Consider the following 23954-nt stretch of genomic DNA (forward strand, 5'->3'; position numbering starts at 1 on the left):
ATAGTGAGGATGATTGGTATTGGTGATCGTGATCATCATGTTCATGATGATGATGGCGACAATTATAAAGAAGGTGAAGAGAGGATAAGGATGTTGATGACAATAATGAAAATGATATGATGTTGATGAGTGATGATAATGATGATGGTGATGCTGATGCGGACAACAATGATGATGGTGATGACAATGATGATGACGATGATTATGATGATGTTATCTATTCCCAGCTGAGCCCTGATCAAAAGCATTTCAACTTTGATCACCATCTTGTTTTTTTTTTTTTTTTAAGAATATATCAAACAGCATTATATATGTATGTGTGAGTGATACACATAATGTAAAACAGTAGGGTGTGATCTGGGGAAAATTCACCCAGCTGCTATTTCTAGCAAGTCGGACAACCACATAGGAACACTATGATAATGAAACCCACTCCCTACAATATTGTACCCTGTGTAGGTACTGGGATGGTTCCTTGGTTGGGAATGTCATTTTACAACCACATAGTTATGGGTTCAGTCCCACAGCATGGCAATTTTGAGCAAATGTGTTTTACTATAGGTCTCCGTTGACCCAATGCCTTGTGATAAAATTTGACTGATGGAAACTATGCTGAAGCCTGGCATATGTGTGTGTGTGTGTGTGTCATCACCATGACAATAATTATCATTATTGTCAGTGCCTTCATCATTTCTAATATCATTATCATCATCATCAACACTACCACCCCCAGAACCATCATTGCTATCAAGTTAGGTAATATAATTATCAAGAGGGTAAATCCTTCTCCTTTATTACCTCTGCTCTTTTACCTGCTGCACAAGAACTACTGCTGTAGCATTACGAAACTTTTGTTTCATCATGTATTGACAAATGAGAAGATGATCTAGAACTGATTTCTAGATTTTTACCAAAGATAATTTGAAACATTTTGTTCCGTAAATCAACAAGGGAGCCTCTAACATTATTGTAATGGTACAAGGCAGTGAGCTGGCAGAGTCGTTAGCACACGTGGTGAAATGCTTAGTGTTATTTCGTCTGTCCTCATGTTCTGAGTTCAAATGCCGCTGGGATAAACTTAGCCTTTCATCCTTTTGGGGTCAGTAAATTAAGTACCAGTTCTGCTTCCCAACCACATGGATCTGGGTTCAGTTCCACTATGTGGCACTTTGGGCAAGTGTCTTCTACTATAGCTTTGGACATACCAAAACTTTGTGAGTGACTTTGGTAGATGGAAACTGTATGTATGTATATGTTTGTGTCTGTGTTTGTCCCCCACTACCTCTTGACAACCGGTGTTGGTGTGTTTATGTCCCTGTAACTTAATAATTCAGCAAAAAAAGAACTATACAATAAGTACTAGGCTATAAAATAAACAAGTCCTGGGGTCGATTTGCTCAATTAAAAGCCTTCAGGGCAGTGTCCCAGCATGGCCACAGTCAAATGACTGAAACAAGTAAAAGATAAAAGGTAATAGATGGTTCTGGCTGGAAAGTCCTAGAGCATAGCTACAGAGCTATGCATCATCAGAATTGACCTGGGGTCAAACAACAACAACAACGGTCTATCTATTTGCTGTGATAAACTGTGAACTTTAACTTCCTTGCCACATGGTACCTACTTCCTGCTACTAAGACTGAGCTATTGATAGTTAATATCTTTGCAGGTGAGTTGACTGAAATATGTCAGTACAGTATTAGGCGGATGTGGATTCCTGGTGATTCTGAATAGAAAGAAAATCTCTCTCTCTCTCTCACACACACACATACACACACATGCATGCATATACATACATACATACAAACATATATATAAATATATATATATATATAGATAGATAGATAGATAGATAGATAGATAGATAGATAGATAGACTTAAAATATGTATACATACACACATAAACGTATATATATAGACACACACAAACATACATATACATATGTATATATAGTTGTATGTGTGCATGTGTGTGTGCCTGCTGTATGTGTAGATGTGTTATATACACATTTTATCATCATAACAAATAGAAAATGGTGTTTGTATAAACGTTATTATATACACAATAATATCATGAACAAAGGAGAAGAGAACCTGATACCTTTGATAGGGTAAATACTGAATATACAGTATGGAGTGTTTTTGCACCTATCCTGACCTATGGTCATGAATGTTAGATAAGAAACAAAAGAGTATGATCAAGAACACTAGTGGCTGAAATAGGGTTCCTCTGAAGAATCTCTGGAGCAATGCCACTTGACAGAGTGCATAGCTTGGAGATCAGAAAGTCTCTCCTGGCTCAGTTTCTACTGCTCTGCATTGAGAGGTCACAGCTCCAGTTATACAGATACGTGATGAGAATATCACAGGAAAAAATTTTAAGATGGATTGTTCAAGCCAGGCCATGCAACAAGAAACTTAGGGGTAGACCAAGAACAAGGCGGTTGGATAATAGTCACGGTTTCAGTGGATTACACCTGAAAATCCAGCCAGAAAGTCTACTAATGGTTGATTCAAAGAGGACCCTATGAAGAAGGTGCTTGAGGACTCTACTCATACAACTCTCCCAGGAATAGTAGGCAGAGAAGATAGATTTGTGGATGGATGGATGGATAATGTTATAGTTTCAATTTAAAGTAGTTCCTTACTAACTTTATGATGACCCCTGTCGTTAAACAATCCCCAGATAGGGCTAGCTAGCGAAACTGATATATCTTCTGATTGGTGTTTATCAATATCTTTCAATATTTTGTTGATTTCTGGTTTGATTTGCACAAAAGTCTGTGGACCATTGTCTTGTATACAAGACAACCAGAAATTAACAATAGCTCATAGCTCATAGAAAATATATGGAGGCATGGCTGTCTAGTTAAGAAGCTTGCTTCCCAACCATGTGCTCTGGGGTTCAGTCCCATGACACAGCACCTCGAGCAAGTATCTGCTTTTATAGCCCTTAGCCAACCAAAGTTTTGTGAAACAAAAAGAAGCCTATTGAGAGTGTATGCATGTGTGTGGGTGTGTGTACTATTGGCTAGACATCATGTGATAGTCGTAAATGATCATCATTGTCATACAAGGGAAGGTGAGCACCACAGAAATGGTAAATGGCTTACAACTCAAGAAAAATAAATCACTTAAAATTTGCTATACTAATATTCAAATTGGTTTATATGATTGGAAATGTTCATGGTGTCACAGTGAGGATCTGGTCAAAAACTTTTCAATTGTAAAAACGTCGGAGAAAATATTTCAAAATAAAGTGAAGTATACAAAAATAATCATTATTTTCCATCTTCCTGTTAGTTTTATTTCATTTTGAAAAAAAAAAAATTATTTTATGGTTTATTATTGTTTATATTTTGAATTATATATATATATATATATATATATATATGTATATATATATATAGGGTCACCAAAATCCTTTAAATGCTTAGGACCACTATGGGTCTTAATTTGGCTCTGACATTATGTAATGTACTCCTAGATACAGTATGCCTAAATGGTTTACGGTACAAAAGAAATCACTTTAATCTTGCAGAAATAATATTTGAAGTGGTTTATATCATCGGAGATATAATTTCAAAGTGTTCAGGTGTCATAGGGAGGATTTGATCAAAGACTTTGCAATTAAAAGAAAAGGAGAAAACTTTCCAAATATAAATAAAGTGGAAGTATACAAAAATAAACATTATTTTCTATTTTGCCTGTTAAGTTTGATTTATTTTGAAAAAATAAAAATTAATTTCATTGTATATATTTTGAATTACATATACATAAGAGCACAAAAATCATGTACGTGCTTAGGGCCACGATGGATCTTATTCCAGCTCTGGAAACAGGTGATTATTAACAACAAGAAGGGTATTCAGCCATAGAAAATTTTCAAGAAATTCATTCTGACTGACCCCTTCAAGCATGGAAAAGTGGACATTATATATCACACCTATGTGGAAAAATTTCTATTAACAGAATTGTTGGTTTATTTGTTTGTTTCATTAAATTTTTATGCCAACATGATTTAGTGTATCTATCCATAAAAATCCTGCTTTAATATCTACCTGTCCCTGACCCTTACTGGTTTTTCAGGTAAGGGATTTTTTTTAAACCCCTGAGAAACTGGAAAGCAGAAATGACAGATGATTTTGTTGACCGAAAATGTTAACAAACTTCGCTAATTGCAGCTCAGTCACAAACTATGATGCTAATGTCAGCACCTGTACACATAGCTTAGCACAAATAATATGCCTTTTATATTTTGCTTGTTTCACTCATTGGATTGTGACCATGCTGGGTACATCAGCATTTAAAATTCAATTTTCATGCTATCATCACTGGGTGGACAGTTTGGCAGGGTCTACTGAATTGTAAGGCAGCACCAAGTTTGATGAGCTTTCGCACACCCTCTGTCTACCAACTTCATTCAACCAAAGCAGAAGACACTTGCCCAAGGTGCTGTGCATTGAGCTAGAACTTAAAACCACATGATTACATGATGAGTTCTTAACCACACAGCCATATGAGTGTATCTATTTTCATTTCACTTTACTTATAACATTTCAAGATTCATAAAAGCTATGGCATGTCCAGTATATAACATGTTGAATAACATTGCTCTGTATACTTAACATTCAAATAATTTAACATCAAAAAATAAAATATTTTATTCTATTTTAAGTAGCAATCTTTGGTGGCAACAAATATACACTCAAGCAATTAATTGATATATTATGTAAACATAGTAAAACAGATAAATAATGAGAGAGTGGGTGGAGGCGCAATGGCCCAGTGGTTAGGGCAGTGGATTCGCAGTCAGATGATTGCGGTTTCAATTCCCAGACCAGGTGTTGTGTGTGTTTATTGAGCAAAAACACCTAAAGCTCCACGAGGGGTGGCGACCCCTGTTGTACTCTTTCACCCCAACTTTCTCTCACTCTTTCTTTCTGTTTCTTGAGTAAAGCTGCGATGGACTGGCATCCTGTCCAGCTGGGGGGAAACACATACGCCATAGAAACTGAGAAACCAGGCCCATGAGCCTGGCTAGGCTTTAAAAAGGCCGCATAAATAAATAAATAAAATGATAGAGTGTGGGGGGGGGGACGATTTGATATAACAAATAAAGTGAGAGTGGTGGGAATGGTGAGGGTGGTGATGATGGTAATGGTGGTGATTGTGATAGTTGTCATCATGGTCTTGGTGGTAATGGTGGTGGTCGTAGTCATCAAAATGATAGTGGTGGTGGTGGTGGTTATTGTGGTAGTGGAGGTGGTAACGGTAGAAGTCATTGTTGTCATAATGGTGGTAGTGGTGGTGGTCATCAGTGTGGTCATGGTGGTAGTAGTAGTGGTGGTGGTGCTAATTGTTTTCATTGTGATAATGGAGATGGCGTTAATGGTGATGATAATCATTGTCAGCATCATAGTTGTTATGGAGGTGGGAGTGGTGATGGTGGTGGTGTTTGTGGTCATGATGGTGGGGGGGTAGTGGTAGTGGTGGTGGTGGTGGTGGAGGTAATGGCAGTGGTGGAAGTAATGGTGAAGGTTGTGTTTGTGGTCATAGTGGTGGTAGTGGGGTGGTGGTGGAGGTAATGGTGGTGGTAGAGGCAGTGGTGGTGGTAGAGGCAGTGGTGGTAGAGGCAGTGGTGGTGGTAGAGGCAGTGGTGGTAGAGGCAGTGGTGGTAGAGGTGGTGGTGGAAGTGATGGTGGTGATAGTAGTGGTGGTAGTAGTAGTGGCGGTGGTGGTGTTTGTAGTGGTGGTGATACTGATGATGCTGACGAATGATGACGACGATGATGATGATGATGATGCACAACACAATGATTTTTTTTAAATCAATGACACCAGAAGCTGTGTCTTCACTGTGTTAAAAGCTCTGCATCTTCGCATGTGTGTACATGTGCATTTAATCTCTGTTTGCATACACACACACACGCACACATGCACAAGTGTGCGTGTGAGTGTATGTGCATGTGCATGTGCACATGCGCATGCCACAAGGTAATTGTACAGCAGAAGTGGATCGGAAATATATTAAGTTCAAATTGACATTGTTATATGAAGCTATGGAAGATTTCAGTCAGCTATATAGTCAAGGGGAGAAAAAAAAAACAAAAAAAAAATTGAATAAATAAAACCTTCTAAATTCTAATTTTTGTTGTTGTTGTTTTCTTCCCATTGTGTTGAGAGCAAGAGTAAATGTTGAAATACATTAGGTATCAACTCTTTATCTTTCTATTCCCTTAACAGTGCTCAACACATGCTAAGTGAGGAAACTTGATATTTTTGTATTCCCCCTTGGGAGGAGCTTGTTAGTTGATCCCTCTAGATTTGTATCCTTATCATTCTTGGTGTCTTTGATTAACACTCACACTCAATACACCACAGTGAATAATAAAAGCTATGAGGTATGCTTTTTTTTTTTTCCCCTTTTATTCTCCCTCAGGATTGTTCACAGACAAACCTATTAGGTTTCTGTCCATATTTTTATATTCTTTATATTTAACAAGGAACATACGATAAGGAAGAAACCAGATACTATTACTATTGTTGTTGTTAATTGTTAGGTGCAGGCATAGTTGTGTGGTTGAGAAGCTGGCTTTCCAACAATGTGGTCTTCAGTTCGGTCCCACTGTGTAGCACCTTGTGCTAGTGTCTTCTACTGTAGTCCTAGATCAACCAAAGCTTTGTGAGTGTATTTGGTAGATAGAAGCAGAAAGAAAAGCCTGTCATGTATGTGTGTGTATGTATGTATATATGTATGTATATATATATATATATATATATATATATATATATATATATATATATATATGTATATACACACACACGTCTGGCCGTATAGCCTTTCTTGTTTATTTTCACTGTTTGGTTTTCCTGTCTTGTTTTCTGTCCGCCACTACATTCCTCCACGTTACAAATTTAATTTAAATTTAATTTGTGGTCCGTGGGAAGAGCCATTCTAACAATGCGCCAACTGCCCTAACTCTTCGAAACGCTTAGTTTTAGAATGGTGGCAGCTGATGACGGAAATGTTCTCTATGTGGCCTGTGTGTTTTCTGTACTCCATTTATCATTTTATCCACATTTTTTTTGCTACGTCCTGTACCCAAATATGCATCTATATATACATGTAGATGTAGGTATGTACATACATGTACGTATATACGCATATACTCATTTATTGTTTGTATTATATATATATATATATACTTGTGTGTGTATGTGTGTTTGCTTGTGGAGTGGGGGAGTGGGTTGCAGTGGAATAGTAGTCTAAGAAAGAAAGTAGTGTTTGTATGTGGAAGATTTTCAGAAGCCATAAAGACTACAGATACACAGGAAACTGATTTCTTCAAATGTCCTAGAGGCTCTCTAGAAGTAGTAGATAATTTCTGTTACCTAGGTGACCTAATTAGCAGTGGAGTGTACCAGAAGTGTAACTGCTAGAATAAGATGGAGAAAATTCAGAGAACTTCTGTTGGCAACAAAAAGTCTCTTTCTCCAAGTGAAAAGAAGATTGTATGATGCATGTATACAAACTCAAATGAACTCAAATGATTTATCATACAGGCATGGGTTGGACGGTTTGGCAGAAGCCAGCCAAGCAGAAGACTACCTCCATGCTACTGTGTCTGTTTTGGCAGGGTTTCTACAGCTGGATGCCCTTCCTAACACCAATCACTCCACACACACACACACACACAGACATACATACATACATACATATATATATATATATATATATATAAAATTTTCAAGATCTGATAAAATCTAGGTACTTAAATAGCAAAGATAACAAAAGCACCAAGACAGAGTCAGGGATGGCACACCTATGCACTAACAGCATGTACGGACACACAAGGACTTACTGAAGTCAATACAGATGTGCCCTTCCAGTAATGCATACATTCACAAGTATTGACCAAATACACAATGTATATGAAAAGTCACACAAGAGTACATTTCAAAAAATATTCTATGGTCGACTATAGACTCAAGATCCAATGCAGGGAAGCAGCTAAGTGTGGTGAAGTATAAACAAGAACACAGATCAGTTGAGGTTCACTACAGCTGTTTCAAACATGTTCTTTATTGATGAACAAAACAATTACATCATGTAAAAAAAAATCATTTTCTTCGGGTGAATTGAGAGTAAAATTTAACATTTAGGATTTTTTACGCAAATAGTCTATAATGCATATTGACCCTCCCATCTTGGGTACTGCTAGCCTTTGTCTTTCGTTCTTTGGAGTCAATAAAATAAATGCCGGCTGAGTACTGGAGTCAATATAACTGATTTACCCCACCCCTAAAATTGCTGGCCTTGTGCCAAAATTTGAAGCCATTACTATAGGTGGTGAGCTGGCAGAATCATTAGCACACCAGACAAAATGCTTCATGGCGTTTCATCCATTCTTACATTCTGAGTTCAAATTCTGCTGAAGTTGACTTCGCCTTTCATCCTTTCGGGGTCTATAAAATAAGTACCAGTTGTACACTGGGGTCGATGTAATTGACTATGCCCCTCCCCACAAATTTCTGGCCTTGTGCCTACAGTAGAAAGGATTATCATTATTATCAATATTATTACTACTATTAGTAGTAGACTTAGTAGCTAGAGTGTTAATCTCACAATTGCAAGATCATAATCTCAATTCTTAGACCAGGTGACGTATTGTGTTATTGAGCAAAACACTTCATCTCAATATTGCTCTGCAATCACTTCAACACCTGGAATGTGGTACACAGTGCACCTGTTCAGGTAAAATCAGTTTGATGGCGGGAGTGAGTTTATGTACAGCACACACATTTGATCATCATAAACAAATCATTTTGTGCAGGTCGTTCAGCAAAAACCGAACGCTCATATATGTTGTCTTCAATGAGAGAGTCCATCATCATCATTATCACCATCATCATCATTATTATTATTATTATTATTATTATTATTATGATGTCAGAATATATCACTATTATTATTGTTGTTGTTGTTTGTCGTTGAATATTGTTTTCCTGGTCGATCTTGTTAGTAACTGACTCACGCATCACATCAAGTTGGCTTTACATAAAAACTCTCCACTAATTCTACAGAACAAATTGCCAGTGGCTAATATAGTTAGTTCTCAGTAGTGGCTAAAGCAACCATTCAGCCAGTGATTAAGCCTTCCGTTCGCTTCTCCCACCCCCCTTTAAAAGGAAACTAAATAAAATAGAATGAATGGAACAGAATGAAAATGGCTAGGATTGATACAACAGACAACTCAGAAATGACAAACCAACAAAAATCTACCCTGCTCAATAAAATCCCTAAAAAAAAAAAACTTTTGAAAAGGAACTAATTCAAGATTGCAAGCTATTTTCAATAAAAGGATGAAGCAATTTGACAGCTATTGGAGGCCTTGCGTGTTGTCCACTCTATGATGGGAAAAAATAGAGAAAGATAGAATACGCAGAAATAAAGAAAGTGAAAGTATATCGAATGAAGAGGTTGATGGTGCACGTGATGTAATGGTTTAAGATATTATTGACCGAGGTAAACTCCTTTTTTGAATAGTCCTAGGAACGTGGACAAGAAAACTGATTGATTATATATATATATATATATATATATATATATATATATATATATATATATATATATATATATATATAAGAGATAGAGATATAGAGAGATAGATACATTAATATATACTGCTTACATATATATATATATATATATATATATATATATATATATATATATATATATATATATAATAGATATATATAAATAGATAGATATTTATAACCGGAAAGAATATATAAAAAAACATAAAAACAGTCAGTCATTGATAAAAGTGTTATTTAGATTTCACTCTCTATATAAATAATAAAAAAGGAATAATAATAATAATAATAATAATAATAATAATAATAGTTTCAGATTTTGACACAAGGCTAGCAAGTTCATGAGTAAGTCAATTGCATCGACCCCAGTGCTCAAATAGTTCTTACTTCAACAATACCAAAAGGATGAAAGGCAAAGTCGAATTTTAACTCAGAACATATAGACTGATGAAATGCTGCTAAGCATTTTACCTGGAGGGCTAACAATTCTACTAGCTCGCTGCCTTTATAATGATAATGATAATAATACAAAGAAGAAGAAGAAGAAGAATTGTCGGAGCCCTGGGAACAGTGAGCAAAAATCTTGGGAAGTACATGGCACAAATAGGGGCTGCAATAAGGGTGGAGCACTTGTAGAAAACAGCACTTGTAGTGCATTTCCAGCATTGGAAGCTGTGCAAAGGCAATGATGATGATGATGATGATGATGATGATGATGATGATGGTGATGATGGTGATGGTGGTGGTGGTGATGATGATGATGATGATGATGATTTCATTTATTTGCCACAAGGGATATAGAGAGATAGATACATTAATATATACTGCTTACATATATATATATATATATATATATATATAAATAGATATATATAAATAGATAGATAGATAGAATTTGAACTCAGAACATGAATCCAAACAAAATACCACTAAGCAATTTGTCCAGCATGGTAAGAATTCTGCTTGCTTGCCACTTTAATAATGATAATAATAATAATAATAGATAATAATAATGATTTCATTCATTTGCTACAAGGATGAAGGATGAGGGGGACAATACAAAGACAGACATAAAGTGTAGGGGTTTACATATAATGAAATGATAAAAAAAAGATGGAAAGAAAGAAAGAAATTAAGTATACATTGTATACACTGAAAAAGAAGGAACATATGCATAGTGTACTAAGGTTCAAAAAAGGAAAAGTGTCAGGGAGAATGATAGAGATGTGGCCTCTAGGGATAATCGAGGAACTCTACTGTCCGAGATTTCCCCGAAACCCCAAAAGCAAGCACACTCTCCAATTCTTTCTCTCCGACTCATAGGTCTACACTTAGAGAGGTACCATCCACCCTTGCCATTTTCACAACTTTCACCCACCTTTCAATAAACTCACTCAAGAACAGTACTTCTCTCTCTACTCTCAATTTCCTTTTCAAGTGAAACTTCAAGAAGTCAATGAGAGCTCTACCACAGAGGAATATATCTGTCCTCATGCCTTTCAGCCTTGTCCACCAAACAACCTCTTTCACTACAACCACCAGGCAAAGGAAAACTGCTTTGCCTGCCCGACTGAAGGAGGGCTGCGGTGCAATCATCACTACAGACTCAACCAACAGATGGATCCGTCCCACATGTGACAGCAGCTGTTCGACATAACTCTACAAGTCAGCAATGCCTGGACATTGAATGAGAGCATACAGAACAGTTTAGCAATCCTTTCTATTATAGGCACAAGGTCTGCAATTTGGGGGAGGGTACTTATTTCATCGACCCCAAAAAGATGAAAGGCAAAATCGACTGCCACAAATTAATAATAATAATAATAATAAAGTCAAAGTCAGTGAGGAGTATCAAAAAAGGGTGAAGATAGTGTTGAAATCCAACCTGAATGCCAAAAATTTGATTACCACAATGAATATCTGGGCAGTTGCAATGGTCAGATATAGTGGATCCATCCACAAATGGACTAAGGGGGAAATATCAATACTGGATAGAAAGACGAGAAAGTTGATGATGTTGCATGGGGTGCTACACCCTAAAGCAAACATAAACAGACTGTATATGAAAAGAAAGAATGGTGGCAGAGGACTAATTAGTATAGACCATTGTATAAGGAGTGAAAGGAGAACACTTGCTGAGTATTTGATAAATAGTGATAAAGACCTGCTGCAATATGCTGCAAAAGATATGGGTGTAAATGCAGATGAAATGATGGGCAAGGAAGAGTTTAACCAAGGAGCTGAGGAGAAGAGAAAAGAAGACCTTCTTGAAATGAGAATGCATGGACAGTTTGAAAAGAATACACACGATGTTAAGGACATGGGCATGGCTTGAGCGAGGTGATTTGAAGTGTACTACCAAAAGCTTGGTCATTGCTGCACAAGACCAGGCTGTTGCAACCAATTCAGTATAACATCTATAAAACTTCTGACACCCAGAAATGCAGAAAGAATGTGGAAAATGCGACCCACTTGGTAAGTGGATGTGAGAGCCTTGCACAAAAAGAACACAAGCACCACCATGATAAAGTGTGTATGTATCTTCGTTGGCTTTTATGCCCTAAATACCAGAATGAAGTAACAGAGAAATGGTATGAGCACGTACCAAGTAAAGTTATGCAGGAGGATGGAAAAGTAATGATACTCTGGGACTACGATTTTCAGATAGATCGTGTAATCGAACAACATCAACTGGATATTGTCATATTGAATAAGAGAGACAAATACTGTGAGATCATTGCTGTAGCCATACCAAATGACATGAATGTTGTGAGTAAAGAGGTTGAAAAAAATCACCAAATACTCCAAATTTAAAGTGGAAATGGCAAGACTGTATGGAATGTGAGAGAGTAATGTAAAAGTGACACCAGTGGAGATCGGAGCATTGGGCTCAATCCCATTGAAACTTCAAAACTTCTTTAGGCAACTGGAAATCCCATGCAAGATTGATGTCTTGCAAAAAGCAACCTTACTGAGCACAGCACACATCTTAAGGAAAGTGTTATCTGTCTCAGGTCTTTGTGACTTGACAGATAACTAAAGACTGGTGCATTTTTACCCACACTGTGTTACGAAGGAATAATAACAACAATAATACAGATTTCATGTATTTGCCATAGGGGCAAATCAGATGAGGGAGATAATTCAAATCAGATGAGGGAGATAATTCAAATCAGATGAGGGAGATAATTCAAAGACATTACAAATTCTGTTGAGATTTACATAATATCAGGTGAGGAGAAATAGGTAGGAGAAAAGGGACCAGTTGGTGATACCCTTGTTTGAAGATCTCCTGTATCAGGGAGGACTGCATCATCCACGAACACACATATTTCATCAACTGCGTATACTTTTCATAATAATAATAATAATAATAATAATAATAATAATAATGAGATTGTGCAAAAATTGTCAGGAAATCTTTCACCAAAGTGTTGGAGCAGATGTGTTGTGCTTTAGAAATGAAGAAAACAAATAAAATAAGATAAAACTGAAATGATGGCAATTGTATTGACAAATTGAGATTCCACCGGATAAAGAGAAGATGGCGTGAGTCATTGCTATATAATGCATCTCAGTAATCTCCTAATTCTATATTTCAGAAAAATTTTACAGAATGTGTATGTGTTTGTGTGTGTGTGTGTGCACGTGAGCACAGTGTGGTGGTGGTGGTGGTGGTGAGGGGGTGAATGGGAGGCTTCTCCCTTTTAAGGGATGAAACAAGTATAGATGAAATGCACAGGGTGTGTGTATGTGAGTGTTTGAAAGTGTCAGAGTTTGGGAAAGTGTAGCCCTCGGATATTTACAATTCAAAGAGTTTACTGGTATTTATGCTGAGTGAAATATAAAGATTTCTTTTAGTTTTGGTTTTTAATTTTTTTCATCATTTGTTTTGATTTAATTGCTTCAAGCTGATTATCCATTTCATATCCTACACAGTGTTATAATTATTAGAATTTATTTCTTTTATTATTATTATTATTATTATTACTATTATTATTATCGGCTTCACTTTGAAGATGCTTCATATCTTAAGCAAAATCCATATCAGCCATACATAAATACAAATAGTGTAGCACTGGCAATGAAATGGTGTATCGTCACCATTCTCTGTATTGTTTAGCATCCTCTTTTCCATGCTGGCATGGGTCGGACAGAATTTGTTGAGGCAGAGTTTTTTCTATTGCTAACCAGTTTCCAAGCAAAGTAATATTTCCCCATGGCCAGACATGTTTTTCCACAAAAGACTGGAAATGAACAACATTCGTATGATGGTGATGCTCATTTAAACCATTACATAATACAAAAATCAAGGTTACACACACACACACACACACACACACACACACACACACACACACACACACACATGCATACAATGGGCTTCTTTTAGTTTTCATCAACCAAATCCACTCACAAGTCTTTGGTCAGCCCAAGTTAAAAGTAGAAGACATCTACCAAAGTTGCCACATAGTAGGACTGAACCTGAAACCAAATGCTTGGGAAGCAAGCTTCTCAACCACACAGGTGTACCTGCATCTTGATATAAGGGGATCCTGAACACCATTTTGATAATAAAAAAAGAAAAAATGCTCTATCGGTGAATGACACTCTCATGTTTAAAACCAGTTTTTAACTATAAGAATACCTAAAATATTGTTTCTCCTATCCACCAGTTCTATCACTCGATATAACATGTTAGAAAATAAGCCAGCGATAAAGTTTGTACACTAGCCCCTTTGCCTGTGAATGAAAATTTGCATGCATTCAGATATGAAACTACACATTGATGAAGTCTCTAAAAATCCACAAGAAATAAACGATTATGCCTTTAAGAACAAAATTTAATACAAGTTACATCGCCATTGAATTTGTAAAATTAAAGATGTTCATTGAATGGTGTAGTTCAAAGCAAACAGAGCTATTGATGTTGGGTTAAAACCCTTGCATGATAATAAAAAAAAAAGGGGGCCAAAGGTTAAGCACAGGACACAACCATGCACCTTCTATAATCATGACAGATTGTGCTACCAATTGCGCCTGAGAAACCTTTGGTCTCTCTTCCATCAAATTAGAGAGTGTAATCTGACAAGTGAGAAAGTCTGTTTACAAGCAGAAGATAAGAGAGTAAGTGTTGTAATCAAACAAACAAGCTAGCAAGCAAACTAACACAGTGAAAATAGAGGTACTGCATGTTTAGGTGGTCTGAAACATCCTTTGAGGGAAATAATGGTAGCAGTATCGACACATGATTCTAGAAATATAAACACATATACACACACATACATATGTATATGCATATGTCTATCTATCTATCTATCTATCTATCTATCTATCTAACTATATATATATATATATATATATATATATATATATATATATATATATATAGCCGCAGGAGTGGTTGAGTGGTAAGTAGCTTGCTTACCAACCACATGGTTCCGGGTTCATTCCACTGTGTGGCACCTTGGGCAAGTGCCTTCTACTATAGACCTATAGACTCAGGTCGACCAAAGCCTTGTGAGTGGATTTGGTAGACGGAAACTGAAAGAAGCCCATTGTATGTATGTATATATGTGTGTGTGTGTGTGTGTGTGTGTGTGTGTGTGTGTGTGTGTGTGTATGTTTGTGTCTGTGTTTGTCCCCCCAACATCGCTTGACAACCGATGCTGGTGTGTTTATGTCCCCGTAACTTAGCGGTTCGGCAAAAGAGACCGATAGAATAAGTACTGGGCATCCAAAGAATAAGCCCTGGGGTTGATTTGATCGACTAAAGGTGGTGCTCCAGCATGGCCGCAGTCAAATGACCAAAACAAGTAAAAGAGTAAAAGAGTATATATATATATATATATATATATATATATATATATATATATATATAATAAAGTAAAGTTGTGGAATACCGTACGAGTGGAAATATATATGAAAGAAGGTTTGAAAATGCACTTATTTTAAAGATATTTATTTACTTAACCGGTTTCACTTTTTTAGAAAAAGATTATCAAAAGTCTTTGAGAATAATAGAAAATGTTAAAAAACAGTTTGAGTATTAAAATGCATATATACATTCTTTGATGATAATAAGAGGAATATATTTAAAGTATAAAGCTTTGTATGAGCATACTGATTATCACACATTCTCTGATAATAAGATGAAAATGCTAAAAACAGTGTCAGTATGAAAATACATATATGGAAAAATACATATACATATTCTTTGATAATAATAGAAAATGTTAGAAACAGTTTAAGTATCAAAATACATATATACATCCTTTGATAATAATAATAAGAATATGTTTGAAACAGTTTACAACGTTGTTATAACAAAAAGGATTTGGTAAAATATGTATATATATACCCAAGAAATATATTTAAGAGTTCGCAAAAAGTTGAGGAGGAACTGACCTAGCTTTTTTCTCTTGTGTGTATTGAGGGAATGTTTGCTGTCTTAAGAGACAGTATGACTGGCTAGCTGGGGTGGGAGGAAGGAAGAGTTAAAAGGGATTTTTTGATTTTTGGTTGGTCTGTGAGCTAGTCTGTCATGGTTCACTGGTTTTTGGGACTGGTTTTGTGCACATCTCTATGTGTGTGTGTATATATGTGTGTTTGTGTCCGTGTGTGTGTGTGTGTGTGCCGTTTTTCTTGGTCCCAGAGTTTATTGTGGAATGTGTATATTATTCTCAAAGACTTTTGATAATCTTTTTCTAAAAAAGTGAAACCGGTTAAGTAAATAAATATCTTTAAAATAAGTGCATTTTCAAACTTTCTTTCATATATATATATATATATATATATATATATATATATATAGAGAGAGAGAGAGAGAGAGAGAGAGAGAGAGAGGGAGAGAGAGAGAGAGAGAGAGAGAGAGAGAGAGAGAGAGACGGCATGTGGTTTAGTGGTTAGAGTATTCAGTGCATGAACGTGAGGTCATGAGATCAATTCCCGAAGATGCATTATGTCCTTAAGCAAGACATTTTATTTCATGTTGTTCCAATTGACTCAACTGGAAAAAATGAGTTGTACCTGTATTTCAAAAGGCCAGCCATGTCACATTCTGTGTTATGCTGAATCTCCTTGAGAACTATGATGAGGGTACATGTGTCTGTGGAGTGCTCAGCCACTTGCACATAAATTTCACAACTGGAACTCTCACCTTCATTACCAACAGAGTGCCACTGCCATATATACGCAAACACACACACACACACATCTATATATATGTATGGCAGATACTGGTGTCACCCAAAATTGGTACCGTGCCAGTGGCACATAAACACACCCCAACGTCAGGCAAATGGCACCCGTGCCATTGACATGTGAAAGCATGTGAAAGCACCTAATATACTCTCAGAGTAGTTGGCATTAGGAAGGGCATCCAGCCGTAGAAAACCATGCCAAACCATACTGGAGTTTGGTGCAGCCTTCCAGCGTGCTGGCCCAGACAAACAGTCCAACCCATGCCAGCATGGACAACAGATGTTAAATGATGATAATGATGATGATGATGATGATGTTGGTGATGATGATGATGATGATGATGATGATCACACACACACACACACACACACACACACACACATATATATATATACCATCTCTTCTAAAACAAGAGTAGTCATGTAGCTCAGCTCCTCTTCAGCAAGAAACCTGTTCTGCTCAGCCCCTTTTTCCTTATACTTTACCCCTTTCTTCTCCTTATTCTCTTAGCATAATGTTCCCCATTTTCACTTGAGGCTTGTTATCTTGCAAGCTGCACACGGTGACCTCACTAGTGCCAGTGGCATGAAAAGAAGTACCCAGTACATAGTCTAAGTTGGTTGGCATTAAGAAGGGCATCCAGTCATAGAAACTATGCCAAAACAGACACTGGAACATGATATGGTGCAGGAGTCCATTGGATCCTGTCAAATCGTCCTGCCCATGCTAGTAGGGAATATGAACATTAAGTGTTGATAATAATGATGATGACGATGATAACGATGATAATGGTGATGATTATGAAGACACACTTGCACATTCACACACATATACAAAAGGCCACAACTTCTTATGCTTCAAGAAGTCTATTTAATTATGTAGTGATTACCAAACATATGCAACAGAATAGACTTCATTATATGCTTATAAGTTCTTGAAAATAGGGCTCATTAGTTCAACGTGGGACTAATTGGTTGGTTGCTCTAGCAATTTTCCTTTATTTTTTAAAGAATGGCTTCAGATGTATACAGGAAGCTCTTTGAATACAGAGAAATTGACGTTAAGGGAAAATTAAAATATTTACTAGAATTATAAACATAAATTTAGATTATTCAATTTGCTATATTATTCCATATATATTCTAGAATTATCAAAAGATAAATGTGTATGTGTCTAGCAAAGATTTTATGGCTGTGTTGTTGTTGTTGTTGCTGTTTGGCTGACACTGAAATCAGAACCATGAAATAATACTAGAATTTGCTGCTTTCCAAATCTCAGATGGTAAACAATTAACAAATAACAATTAACAAATGGTGGCGATGGTGGTGGTGGTGGTGGTGGTCTTTGTGGTGGTCTTGGTAGTGGTGGTGGTGGAGGCCTCGGCAGCGGCAGCGCTGGTGGTGGTGACTGCGGCAGCGGCAGTGAGAGTGGTGGCAGCCATGGGGGTGGTAATGGTGGTAGCAGAGGCAGCAGTGGGAATGGTGGCAGCAGCAGCTGTGGCGGTGGTGGTGGTGGTGGTGGTGGTGGTAGTAGTGGTAATGGTGGCGGTGGCAGTGGTGGTGGTGGTGGTTGGGTTGGGTAGTTGTAGAAGCAGTGGTGGTCATGGTAATGTTAGTGGTATTGTCAGTGATGGTGGTTGTGCTGGTGGCATTGCAGTAGTGGTTGTGGTAATAGTGATGGTTGTGATGGTGACAGTCAGTCTTACAATCAAACCAAGGAAACTATGTTTCCATTGTTTTGTTCTTTTTTTCACATTGCAGGTACAGTTTGCTAATTGCAATAGGACAGGAGTAACACCAATTTTCAGCAATAGGCTGGGATTTGATCTCAGAATGAACAGGACTAGAACAAATAATGCAAGACATCCTATCTGACCCACTAACAACTCTGCCAATCCACTGCCCTCTACGATTTCATTTAGCTTGATGAGTCTTCTCAAGTACGGCATATTGCCAAAAGTCTCAGTCACTCATCACCTCCGTGAGGCCCAATGTTCAAAGGATTCTTTTTATGTGCCACTTTGGACCGACCAAAGCCTTGTGAGTGGATTTGGTAGACAGAAACTGTAGAGACCCAAGAAGATGCATGGTAAAGTTGATTTCAGTGGGATTTGAACACTAAATGCAGAGAATTAGAACAACTACTCTGAAGTTTTCTATCCAACAGTCTAAAGGTTCTGCCAATTTGATGGCATAAAAAATCATGAACAAGTAGATCTGAATTGAAGTCCTTGTATGGCCCTGAAAACAGTAACGGTAAGCGATTTTAGAATTAGATCTTATAATGCAATCCTTAAACTCAACTTTATTTTCCAATCTGGACCCTGGATATTTTTTCTTTTTTATACGATTTGGTCCCAAAAGAGGCTTGAGGCCAATGTAGCATAGAAGAAAAAGGAAGGAGCCTGTTGGTGTCATGTAACAGGGCCCCATGCCAGTGGCACATAAAAAGTATCCTTTGAACATTGGGCCTCACAGAGGTGATAAGTGACCGAGACTTTTGGCAATGTGCCATACTTGAGAAAACTCATGAAGCCAAATGAAATCATAGTTGTGACTGATGCTGGTGTCATAAAAAGCTACCATTATATTCTTGGAGTAGTTGACGTAGGAAGGGCATCCGGCTATAAAAACCGTGCCAAATCAGACTGGAATCTGGTGCAGTTCCCCAGTGTATGAGGTTTCAGTCAAACCATCTAATCCATACCAGCATGGAAAGCAGGCACTATATGATGATGATGATGATGATGATTGACAGAAAACTGAAGGGAGTGAATATCACAGTCCAAAAGAAAGCAAGACGATGGGAGTGAGTTCTAAAGAGCAGCAGTTTGAGGAAAGAAGTTATAAGAATAAAAAGTTTTATGGGTAACAGGAAGTTCCACACAGAAACAATAATCTTTGGGAGAGAAGTATATGACATGTTTAGCATTCAGATTATTCTGTCAAATGTAATGCTTATATATTCAAATGTAATGCTTATATATTCAAATGTAATGCTTATATATTCAAATGTAATGCTTATATATTCAAATGTAATGCTTATATATTCAAATGTAATGCTTATATATTCAAATGTAATGCTTATATATTCAAATGTAATGCTTACATATTCAAATGTAATGCTTGTATATTCAAATGTAATGCTTGTTATGATATTATTCTTGAATTACTCAAGTATAATATCATAACTTTCAGATTTCATTGACACGATAGCTTATTTTCAGAATGACATTGTTGGGTAGAAAGAGAGGCTGAATCTGACTAGTTTGAATATAAAACAGGAAAAATATTTGGGCCGGATATGGCTGGTTTAAGTACTAAAGGGTTAAAGGTTTAAATACAAGAGGATACTTACTATACATTATTTACATTTGACGGATATTTGTCCTCACCGTGTTTGTTGTTAACACAGCAAGAGAATACTAGGCTTAAATGTTCATCAGAGTAATGATCATGGAGATCCTTATAGAAAACACACAATGAAGTTACATTTTGACACTGAGCTAAAGACTCCAACTTAGTAGAAGAGGAGTGAACAAGTTAATAGCTTGCTCTTGAATTTGATCATGCAAGTTAAGACACTCAGAGGTGTTAACTTAGTAATTAATTTCATTAATCTACTTATTTTGAATAGCAATAGGTGAACTATTGTATCATTGGGTACAGGATTCCAAATAGGCCAATCATTGGTTCCTTCCTTTTTTTTTTTTTTTTGGTAGCAAGGGTGACAAGGGAGTATCTTTAATTAAGTGCAGAACAAATATTCTGAAGAGCTTTCCTTATAAAAATTTTCTCTCGGTGATACAGGTGCAGGCATGGCTGTGTGGTAAGAAGCTTGCTTCCCAACCACATGATTCAGGGTTCAGTCCTACTGTGTGGCACCTTGGGCAAGTGTCTTCTACTATAGCCTTGGACCGACCAAAGCCTTGTGAGTGAATTTGGTAGACGGAAACTGAAAGAAGCCTGTTGTATGTGTGTGTGTGTGTGTGTGTGTTTGTATGTCTGTCTCTGTCACCCCACCACTGCTTGACAACTGATGTTAGTGTGTTTACATACCCATAACTTAGTGGTTTGGCAAAAGAAACCAGTAGAATAAGTACTAGGCTTACAAAGAATAAGTCCTGGGATCAGTTTCTTCAATTAAAGGTAGTGCTCCAGCATGGCCACAACCAAATGACTGAAACAAGTTAAAAACAAAAGAAAAAAGTATAGTATCTTTCACCAATATACATACGTAGAACACACAGACACAAAGAGACAGACAGTTCAACTCTTTAGCATAGAAAAATTATAAATGATAATGGTGGATGATGATGATAATGTAATGCTGATAATGATGAAGGCCATGATAATACTGGTGGTGGTGATGATAGTTACTGGTTGTGATGATGATGGTCTTTTTTTCTCTTTGCTGAAAGTGAAGGGTCTCTAGCTTAAACCCTTCTGGGCCCTCCAAGATCAGTAACCATGATACCATTAACATTTCATATAAACTCTTGCAGATTAACACAAGCAGGAAAGACATGTGTGAGGGGAAGATTCCAGAGAATGAAGGTGTTCTGGGGAAGGCCAGTGTGGGTGGAAGCAACAAGAGTGATGAGTGATAAGTGGAGGGTTGATTAGATTGGAGGTGACTGAGAGGCAAAAAGATACATGGTCAGCCTGCTCCAAGGAATAGGGGCCATTATGAAATAGAGAAAAAAGGCAGAGAGAGGACACAGCAAGTTTGTGGGTTAAGATGATAAAGATGGAAATGTTGCTGAGGCTGATGAAGTTGATGATAAAAATAATGATGTTGACAATAACGATGACGAAAACAATGATGTGAAGAGAATGATGATGATGATGACAAACGATAATGAAGGTGATGTTACTGATGACAAAGATACTGCTAATGATCATGATGATAATATCAAAGATGTCAATGTTATTGATAAAGAGGATAATTTGGGGTTGATGAAAAAAGTACCAGTGAAGGACTGGGGTCAATGTAATAGACTATCCGCTCCCCTGAAATTTCAGGCTTTGTGCCTATAGTAGAAAGGATTATTAAAGAGGATACTGACAATAATGAGAAAGATAGTGATGATGATCATGGTGATAACAATGATGATGATGATGATGAAGTAGAGGATGATGACGACAACAAAGATAGTGATGATGATGATAGTGATGGTGATTGTTACAATGATGCTCGTGATGATGATGATGATGATGATGATGATGATGATGATGATGAAGATTGTTACAATGATGATGTCGATGATGATGATGAGAAAGAGGCGAATGATGACAACGACAGCAAAGATGATGCTGATGATGATCATGATCATGATAATTTTTTTTTTTTTTTTTTTTTTGTACTCCAAAAGTCAAATATCTTCAGACAGACAAGTACTCTAGTTTTTATCTAATTTTACCGGTTCTATTTGTTCCTTTCTGTCTTACAATATAATACAAATATCCTGTAATATGACAATAGAAACTCTTCAAATGTCTTGGATAACAATAGGAGGGATTGCTATTAATGGCAACATTCACAAATATTTTTGTTTTTCGTTTGTCTTTTTAATTCTTCTTCCGAAAACAGCAAAAGGTTTCTTCTCCTCCTCTTCCTCCGAGGAACTGTTCTCAATGACATGGCTGGCACTGGCAAGTGCTACATTTATCTCGTTATTGATCCAGAGAGAGAATAAACAAAAAAAAAAAATCATAATAATAATGAAAAAAAAAGAAAAGCAAAAGGCTCATTTAGTTTGGTTTGGGTGGGGTTGGGCTGTGATGGTCATGTTGGGGAAGAAATAAGTCTTTAATATAGAAATCTCAAATCTCGGTAGAGATGATGATAATGATGATGATAATGATAATAATAATAATAACAATAAAAGATAAAAACCAAAAATGTGTGGTAAATAAAGAATCTATTCACTAGAGAGAAGAAAGTCAATATATAGAAGGTCATTTCAACCTCTGGCTAAATATACAAACTGACCTTACCGTTAAGAACAAACAAAACAAAACAAAAATATAGAACAAATGATAGAGAGAAAACTTCCTCATTTTATTTTATTTTACTTTTATTCATTCTATTTTCATTTTTATTTTTTATTATATTTGTTTCTATTTTTTTTTTGCATTCCTCTTTTGTGAAGATTCTGTTTTGGTCATTAACGAAATGATAAAAAGGGAGTAATCTTTTGTTTAAGTACGCCATTTTTCTTTTTTTTTTTTTTGTTTCAATGGGGTTTTTTTTGTTTCTATTTTTTTATGCATTTATTCCATTCTTTAGTACACACATCATCATCATCATCGTTTTAATGTCCATGTTTCTTGCTTGCATGGGTTGGGTGGAATTTTGTCAAGGCAGATCTTCTCCGGTTGGATGCCTTTTCCATTGCCACCCTACTCCCTACCTCTATTTCCAAGAATGTAAAATTTCCCCAAAGCTAGATATGTTTTTCACAGAAGACTGTGAATAAACAGCATCACCTATATGACAGTGACACTTGTTTACAACCATCACAAGATAACAAGACAAAGACACATACAAACACACACACATACATGCATATAAGTATGCATATAAGTATATATATATATATATATATATATATTATCCGAAATGTATAGTATTATATCCATTATGGCTAATCTTGTAAATTGGTTTTGCACAAGGAATACAACAGAGTGTAAGGTAACAATCCAATTATATAACCATACGCTCATCAGAGTTAGCCAATATGGAAGGGAACTCCCTTGCATGAAACTGATTGGTAAGATCAGCTGTGATGGATATATAATACCATACATACTCTGTTGACAGATATACAGATATACAAGTGCATATTTGCTCTGATTTATGATCTCTTAAACAACTCATGCAAGTATATATATATATATATACACATACACACACACATACATACATATGTGGCTGTGTGGTAAGAAGCTCACTTCCTAGGCGAGCTGGCAGAAACGTTAGCACGCCGGGCAAAATGCTTAGTGGTAATTTGTCTGCCGTTACGTTCTGAGTTCAAATTCCGCCGAGGTTGACTTTGCCTTTCATCCTTTCAGGGTTGATAAATAAACTACCAGTTACGCACTGGGGTCGATGTAATCGACTTAATACAGTGTAAATATAAACACAG

At 36.6% G+C, this 23954-nt stretch overlaps 1 protein-coding gene across 1 annotated transcript in view; it reads right to left on the reverse strand.

Annotated features, from left to right (window-relative positions):
• Nucleotides 1-23954, reverse strand: part of LOC106883333 (protocadherin beta-9) — a 311641-nt gene that overhangs the window by 283688 nt on the left and 3999 nt on the right. The gene's annotated exons all lie outside the window — the stretch shown is intronic.

Source organism: Octopus bimaculoides, chromosome 14 (assembly GCF_046866305.1).
Source record: "Octopus bimaculoides isolate indiv1 chromosome 14, ASM4686630v1, whole genome shotgun sequence".
Lineage (NCBI taxonomy): Eukaryota > Metazoa > Mollusca > Cephalopoda > Octopoda > Octopodidae > Octopus > Octopus bimaculoides.